The following is a 9383-nucleotide window of genomic DNA, read 5'->3' as shown; positions in this document are numbered from 1 at the left end:
GGGGGGGGGGGGGGGGGGGCGGTTAGGTGAGGGGAATGTCCGTTCCCAGGTACTTCCTGCTTTCTGCCTCTGTGTGCCAAGTGGCTTCAGTACCCTGGGGGTGGCCTATGGAAGGAGAGCCACTGTTGCTGGCTGCTGGAGGGAAAAGCACACAGATGGCATTGAGGGGGACATAAAAAGGGATGCCAGGGGATCTGGGTAGAGAACAGATATTACTGTGCAGGGCTGAGACACAATACCATGTATATGGTACCTCATGGGCTCTGCAAACTCCAAGCTTGTTCCCACCCCAGGCCCTTGGCACTTCCTGTCCCCCTATCCCCCCCACCAACACTCCCATTTTCTCCAGATAGTTGCATGGCTTGCCTCTCCGGCTCTTTCAATCTCTGTTCAAATGTCGCCTTGTCTGAAAGATTTCCTCTGATCACCTTATAAAGGAGACTGCTATTCCTACCTGTCACTCTCTGTTCCCTTAAAGTCTCATTTTTTTCTTCCTAACCCTTAACACTGCCTGACATTATATTATCCACTTGTTTAATATTAACAGTTTGTTTAATGCCTGAACCCCTCACTAGATGCCAAGCTCCACAGGGGCAGGAACTCTGACCATCTAGTTCCCACTTCATCTCCAGTGCTAGCACAGGGCTCTGCACACAGTAAGTGTTCACAGTTGGATGCATGAATGGACCATTGAAAGAATTTCCAAGAACAATTTTGACCATTTGACCATAGAACACACATAGGGATTCAAACACTCATTGAGATTCTCCCTCCCTCCCTATGTTGGCCTCTGGAAATGCAAAGTGGAAAAGATGGGCTTCCTGCGCTTCAGGGACTGAGGTGCATGGAGAGCCAAATGTGCACACAGATGCAATCCTAGCTGTGCAGCTTTTAGGTGTCATCCTCTCTGAGCCTCAGTTTTCTTCATCTGAGAGATGGAGATAATCATTTCTATCTTGTAGGACTATCGTGAGGTTAAGAACATAACATGCAATGGCATACATAGGCACCTGGAACTCTGTCCAGCACATAGTAGGTCTGTGATGGTGGAAGTGCATGTATATATACGCCCCAAGCCAGCTCATATCTCAAGAGGGATGGACCTAACACAAGCACACACACACCCATTACACACAATGTAAACACTCACATATATTTCTTCAACTGAAAGTCAGTTTACTGAATCAATTCTAGAAATTGAAACTGTGTCGGCCAAAAATAACAGCTGACACTTTGTAGAGCAATCATTATGTTTCAAGGACTCCCTTAAGTGCTTTACCTGTAATGTTAACTAATTTAATCTTCAAAACAGTCCTATGAAGTACATATTGTTATTTTACTCCATTTTGCTGTCGAGGACACTGGGTTTCCACCCAAATGTGGCAGACATGGAGGTGACCAAAACTGAAACCTACACCCATTTAGAAGCCCTTCCTCTCCTGCTGCTGCCTGATGACACCTGCCAGGCGATGTAATTTGACCTATGAAACTGAGGACAAAGAAGCCGGGGACAGGAGTTCAGGGGACAACGTGAGCCCCAAAGAATTGAAACGTGTACAGTCCCTTCTGGAACATCGCGCTGTGAGATTCAGTGGCTCCGAAGAAAGGCTAACTATTTTTAGAAAGAGGGTAGTGGAGTCGTTTGGAAATATGCCTGAATATGGTCATAATTGGGCAAGGGACACGGGAAACGCCAATTTTGGCAGAAGGATCTTTTAGAAATGCAGTTCTGACCAAGTCATTCCTCTGTTTAAGATTCTTCAACATTGAAGGAGCCAAAATATCAACAATGGAAAAGCCTCTGGTGACTCGTCACTGGCTGCAGAGGAAGCCTGGGCTCTTTCTCCTGGTGGAGACTCTTCCTGACATCCCCACTCCCCACCCCCACCCTGCACACCCCGTCTTTGGTTCTCACTGAACCTCCTGCAGTTTCCTGAATGGTCTCTGCTTCTTCACATCCATGCACCTTTTGCTCACGAGGGAAGCACCTAACTACCTATTTCAAAACTCCGTTCTGGGGTTTCCTTCTGCATAAAGTATATCTGGCCCTCCCAGGTATAACTGGCCAGACTTCCCTTGCCCCATTTGGGTGTTTGCAGAGTTCCAGGAATGCAGGAAAGTTCTGCATGGTCACTTGTTATCTCTTCCTGTAAAGCATGAGCTCCCTAGGGGCAGGGACCCCTGCTGCACTGGTTCCCTGGACAGGGCTTGACACTGCAGAACCAGGCCACTAATATTTACTGGGCTCCAGCACACTAGGCAAGGAGGTGATTTTCAGGCTGGGCATGTGTTGTGAAGAGACTGAAGCAGGGTTATGTGGTGGAGGGGAACAGGGTGCATGGGTGGGGTGCTCAGGTGGGGAGGTCAGGGCAGGCCTTTTGAGGAGCCACAGCTGAGATAAGACCCACATGAGGAAAAGGAGGCAGCTGCAGAGATCTGGGGGAAGAGCTTCCCAAGCAGAAGGAGCAGAAAGTGCAAAGGCCCTGAGGCAGGCACGCACCTGGCATCCCTGAGGGACTGAAGGAAGCCAGTGGGGCTGGAGCAGAGCGGATAGGGAGACTGGGGTCTGCAAGGGAGGCAGAGGCCCCACATGTAGAGCCTTGCAGGTCCAGGGGGAGAGGTTGGACCTGTTCCACATGCAGCAAGGAGGCTCACTGCAATAGGAAAAGGGCCTGGCACAGCAAGCTTGATGCGAGGCAAAGCCTTGGGTTGTTGGTGAGGTTCCGAGGGCCTAGGGGCGGCTGCTTCTCAAATCTGCTGCAGTCCAGCCCCCTCGATGTATACTCAGGGAGGCAGAGGCTCCAAATATAATGGAAAGAGCTGTCTCTAGAAACTCCACGCTTGGGCACCCTCTCACAGAGGGGCCAGCGGGGTGGGGGTGAGGGACGCCATTTCCTCCAGTCTGCTAGCTAGTTAGGGCCAACGTCGAGCTTCTGTACAAAGACACTCCGAAATACAATGATTTAGAGAGAGCATGTTTGTCTCTCGTACAACAGTGTGGCTTGTGGAGGCTGGGGGCCCCCGGCGGGGTGGGCAGGACTGATGGGGGTGGTCAAGGCCACGGCTGGGAGAACTGACGCCTGGGTGGTCACAGATAAAATCCAGGGACGCTTCTGCTCACGTGGGCCCCTCGCCCCGAGGAACCCGCCCTCTTCCCAGTGAATGCAAAGCAGATGAGAAGAAAGCAAAGTCCTGTTCTGTCCTCTTCCATCTCCCAGCTCTGTGCAGACTCGTCCTCTTCCTGCTCTTCCTGTTTGGCTGGGAAACTATTTTTTTTCCCCAACTACTTTTCAGTGGTTTGGGGGGTGCTAGTGTTCTTTTTCACGTAAGGAAAGGTGAGGGCAACCTGCCGGGTGGGTGCCGGGGGGCTGGTGCTCTCCTGGCTCTGTTCAGCCACATCTGTCAGGCAGTGTGGCCCCTGCCCCGGGGAAGGCTGGCTGAAGGCTGCCTCTTGGCATCCTGGCCTTGGTGCCCTGTTCCTGCTCACAGTGAGGACCAGTGTCACCAGGGCCCGCTGTCCTGGCTGGAGGAGGGGACCTCCCACTGCAGGTCACACCGTTTTTGCCATTTCCTCCTCACCTGTTTCCCTCGGGTCTTGAGGGGCCCTGAAGGTGAGATAATATCGAAGACTTACCCATGTGAAATATGCCTGCGAGGTTTTTGTTCCTGCTGTGACACAGCAGTTCTGGAGCTGTTTTAAAGGGTTCAATGAGAAAGCAGACTTTTAATGGGTTCCTACAGCTCTGCCTCCAAAGCACACACCCAGTAGAGAAGCACCGAGAAAGTTCTGTGCGGCTCAGATACTGGGCTCAGGGACACACCTGGGCCTCCCAGACACCACCAGGAGGGATTTTCCAGGGGTGTGGCACTCTCGGGTGAGCAGATAGGCCAGAGTCACATGACAAAAGAATGTGTCGAACTGATTATGCAGTTAGTTCAGAACCAACCTCCATGGTGGAAGTTCCCCGCTCTGGGGGATTGCCCTGACCTTTGTCACCACCTAACTTCACTGGTTTTTCTTCAGGGCTGTCGGAGAGTATTTCTAGTATTGTGTGTATGAATCCAATTTATAATCTATCCCCCACTGGCTGGGGGTGCTGCAATGAGGTCACTCATCCACCTCGGATGTCCTACTGTCCAGTGCAGGCAGGACTTTGCCCAGATGAGGTGCCAAAGAGGACTTTGCCCAGGAAATCGCATCCTGATATTCACGCTCTGAGCCATGGCTGGAACCCTGGTGCACCCCAGCCTCAGACCCTGGGACAGGTCTGAGCCCCAGCATCTCTCATACCTGGAGATAGGACATCCCCCTGGGTGAAACTCTGAGCCACAACCTCAGCCCAATATGGGCTGTGGACATTTCTGTCCTCCTAGTCCTGTGAGACCTGCAGCTGGTGACTGGTGTGTAGAGTAGGAAGAGTTGTGACCTATGCCCACTTCCTGGATAAATTTAAGGGGGTCAGGTGGTCAGAACAGGGGCCTGCTAGGAATTTGTCCTAGTCTTGACCCCACCTGATCAGAAATAAGAGGTGACAACACTATGTCAAACAGCCTCAGCTCCATATATACATTTATATCAACTTTTTTTGATACCCTTAAAGGTGGTTTTGTGTGCAGAAGAGATTATTCAGGGGTTTGTTTAGGTTTTAAAGATTAATATTCAACTTATTAAAGTGATACACAAAAGGGAAAAAGCTTAGTTTGTCCTTAAGCTATTAACTTATTATTTTAATTATAGATCTAGTAAATTTTAACAAGTACTCATAAGGAGACTTTGATTAATTTGGTCTCATTTACAAACTTAAACTCCTTTAAACATTTCATATTGCGTTATCCATCACAAATATTTACTTAACTTCCTAAGTATAACTGGCTGACAAACCTTCTCAAGTACTTAAGCAATTCTTGTGAATGTAACATATGCTGAAGTTGAAGTTTGATCAGCTGTGTCAGTACTATGTAAAAAAAGCAAAATCCAAGTCCACATCAATGACTCAATTACATATCTTAAATTGGAGTCACGAGGCAATCTGCTGTTCTAGTAAACTGAGTTCCCTTAAACATTATAAGGATGAAAAATAGAAAAACTGCTTTAACATAAAAACATTAACTTCTCTTTTTACATTTCTGTACTTAATTCAAATCTTTCTGAAGGTTAAAAACTACTGATTAAGGAAACAATTCGGTTATTTTAAGTAATTTTTGAGGATACCTACTCAGCATTTTAATGATCCAAGTGCTGCAGGCCGGATTCTTGTCTGTGACCTTGATGGGCCATTCTGGGGCCTATTTATAGATGCTTATCTCGAGGCCTTCCATGTGGGCTCATCTCAGAGCTTTGGGACTGCCTGGTCCACAGCCTTTGGTTTCAGTCATTTCAATTCTTCCCTCTGTTTGTGGAAAACTGAACTCCTACCTTTGTTTCTACATTGTTGATTGGATTTTGTATTTCTTTGCCTCTTAACATATAAAAAGTCTAAAGACCTTTGAACTTCACAATATTAATAGCTAATGTTCATTGAAGGCTGACTACGTGCTAGACATAGTTCTATGTGTTCTTCATTCATTAATTCATTCAATTCTAACATGCCTTGAGGTAGATGCTGTCATTTTCCCCATTTTATAGAATGTATTAGTCTGTGTCTGTTGCTTATAACAAAATATATGGAATTGGGTATTTTATAAAGAAAATGAAACTTATTGCTTACAGTTTCTGAGGCTGGGAAGTCCAAAGTCCAGGGAACACCCCTGGTGAAGGCCTTGGTGGTGGCGACAGTGATGGCAGAATATCACATTGTGAAAATGGCAGAGCAGAGAGAGAGAGAGCAACCTCCTTATTCACTTTCCTTTTAAAGCCCCAGAACAATGCCCCTGACTGCCATTATTAATCCATTTACTATGGCACGGTCCTGTAATCTAATCACATCCAGAATTGGGTATTTTATAAAGAAAATGAAACTTATTGCTTACAGTTTCTGAGGCTAGGAAGTCCAAAGTCCAGGGAACACCCCTGGTGAAGGCCTTGGTGGCGGCGACAGTGATGGCAGAATATCACATTGTGAAAATGGTGGAGCAGAGAGAGAGAGAGCAACCTCCTTATTCACTTTCCTTTTAAAGCCCCAGAACCATGCCCCTGACTGCCATTATTAATCCATTTACTATGGCACGGTCCTGTAATCTAATCACATCTCCAAGGCCCCACCTTTTATTACCGTAATAGGATTTCCCACCCTCTTAACAGTCACGGTGGGAGCCAAGTTTCTAATACATAAAATTTGGGGGACATGATTCAAGTGTCAGTGAGTTTTGGGGGGATATTATTCAGTCCACTGCACAGAATAAAGGATCGAAGCACAGAGAGATGAAGGAAAGTGTCCAAGGTCACATGGCCAGAGTCATGCTCTTACCTGGGACCCTGATTTTTGGAAAAATCCTGGTAGGACCACCTAACTCTCATAACTATTAAAATACTGTAGTACGGGCTCTCTCAGGGCTCTGACTATTCAGTCACAACTTCACACACACACAGACACACACACTTTCACATGGGCTTAATGTCTATTGTTCAGAATGTGCCTGGGTGGCCTATGCATTCTGTGTTAGCCCTAACAAGTTGATCTTTATGTTTTGGGAGATGGCCTTGCTCCTTGGTCTGAGATATATTAGGAAAATATTTTAGCAAAACATAAACAATGGGGACATATCAGTAAGCTTTTGCAATGTAACAACCCTTACCCCCAAACTCAGTGGTTTAAAACAGCAATCACGTATTTTTTAAAAAAACAGCTTTATTAAGATAGAATTGACATATAATGAGCTGTATACATTTAAAGTGTACAATTTGATGCGTTCTAACATGTGCATAAACCTGTGAAATCATTGCTACAATCAAGAAACCGAACATATCCATCACCCCCCAAATTTTTTCTTGCCTCTTTGTAATCCTTCTTTTGAAATCCATCCATATTGTTGTGTTTGCCAATAGTTTATTCCTTTTATTGCTGAGTAGTGTTACATTTGTATGGATATACCACAACTTATTTATTCATTTACCTGTTGATAAGTTAAAACAAGTTGCTCATGCTTTTGAGGGTCACCTAGGAGTTGGCTGATCCGGATTGTACTTGGCTTCAAGTAGGAGTTGGGTCCAGCTCTGCTCCATGTGTCTCTCATCTCCTTTGGACCAGCAAGGCTGGCCACAGAATATTATTCCCTTGGTAATGGCAGAGACACAAGTGGATGGTCCCACTGCACAAGCACATTTCAAGCCTTTCTTCCAATATGACCACAAACATCTCATAGGCTAAAACCTATTACATGGCAAGCCCAATATCAATGGGTGAGGAAGTTTACTCTGCCCATGGGGGGAACAAAAGGGCAATAAAAATTTGCTGAACAACAAGCCAAAAAAATATCACTGGGATGTATTGCTCTCCTATCCCTTAGACATTCCCCACCTGTCTCATTCTCAACCTTCTAATATGTGGTTATCTTAAGGTCTTACTTTTACCTATAGTCAGTACCTTGGGGAAAAGCTTTTCAAGAATCTGCTTCAGAAAAAAGAGAAGAGGATCCAAAACACGAGAAGACATGAGATTTAAGAATATGTCAGTTACTCAATGGTGAAAAGCTGAAATCTCTCCCCCTAGGATCAGAAGCAAGACAAGGGTGCCTACTCCCACTACTTCTATTCAATGTAGTACTAGAGGTCTTACCCAGAGCAATTAGGGAAGAAGAAGAAGAAATAAAAGTCATCCAAATTGAAAATTAGAAGTCAACCTATTTCTGTTTGCAGATGACAGAATCTTATATACAGAAAATCCTAAAGACTCCACCAAAAAACTGTCAGGACTAATAAATGAATTCAGTAAAATTGCAGGGTGAAAAATCAACCTACAAAAATCATTTGCATTTCTATATGCCTAAAACAGTCTATCCAAAAAGGAAATTAAGAAAATGATTTCATTCATCATAGAACTGAAAAAAAAAAAAAAAAAAAAAAAAAAAAAAAAAAATTTAACCAAGGAGTTGACAGATCTCTACTGAAGGCTGGAAGACATTGCTGAAAGAAATTGAAGAAAACACAAATAAATGGAAGTATTGATATTGTTAAAATGTTCATACTACTCAAAGTGATCTACAGATTTAATGCAATTCCTATCAAAATTCCAGTGGCATTTTTTCACAGAAATAGAACAAAAATCCTAAAATTTGTGTGGAACCATAAAAGACCCTGAATAGCCAAAACAGTCTTGAGGAAGAAGAGCAAAACCAGAGGCATCACACTCTCTGCTTTCAAACTATATTATAAAACTGTAGTAACCAAAACGCAGAAAAACAGACACAAAGACCAATGGGATAGAACTGAGAGCCCAGAAATAAAACCACACATTTACTGTCAACTAAGTTTTGACAAAGGTGCCAAGAACACACAATGGGGAAAGGATAGTCTCTTCAATAAACGTATTGGGAAAACTGAATATCCACGTGCAAGAAAATGAAATTGGCCTCCAATCTTGTACCATCTACAAAAATTAACTTGAAATTGATTAAAAACTTAACTGTAGACCTGAAACTGTAAAATGCCTGGAAGAAAACATAGGGAAAAATCTTCTTGATATTGGTCTTGGAAATGATTTTTTGGATATGACACCCAAAGCATAGACAACAATAGCAAAAATAAACAGGCAGGATTACATCAAACTAACAAGCTTCTGCACAGCAAGCAGTCAATAAAATGAAAAGGCAACCTGTGAAATAGGAGAAAATATCTGTAGACCATATACCTGATAAGGGCTTAATACACAAAATATATGAGAAGCTTATACAACCCAGCAGCAAAAAAAAAAAGGTAACCCAATTAAAGAGTGGGCAAAGAATCTGAATAGACATTTTCCTAAAGAAGACATACAAATAAATGGCCAACAGGTCTATGAAGAAATAATCAACATCAGTAATCATCAGGGAAATATGAATCAAAACCACAATGAGCTATCACCTCTCACCTGTTAGGACGGCTATTATTAAAAAGGCAAAAGAAGAAGAAAAAAAGACAAAAGATAACAAGTGTTGGCAAGGGTGTGGAGAAAAGGGAACCTTTGTACGCTATTAGCGGGAATGTAAATTGGTACAGCCATATGGAAAACAGTATGGAAATTCCTCAAAAAATTAAAAATCGAACTGCCATTTGATCCAACAATCCCACTTCTGGCCATATATCCAAAGCCAATGAAATCTGCACTCCCATGTTCACTGCAGCATTACTCACAACAGACGAGATTTGGAAACAACATAAATGTAAGCTGATGGATGAATAGATAAAGAAAACGTGGTGTGTGTGTGTGTATATGTATATGAATATTACTTGTCTTAAAAAAGAAGGA

This window comes from Galeopterus variegatus, unplaced genomic scaffold (genome assembly GCF_000696425.1).
Source record: "Galeopterus variegatus unplaced genomic scaffold, G_variegatus-3.0.2 Scaffold274, whole genome shotgun sequence".
NCBI lineage: Eukaryota > Metazoa > Chordata > Mammalia > Dermoptera > Cynocephalidae > Galeopterus > Galeopterus variegatus.
The sequence above is the reverse complement of the archived record's forward strand: the minus strand, read 5'-3'. Positions refer to the sequence as shown.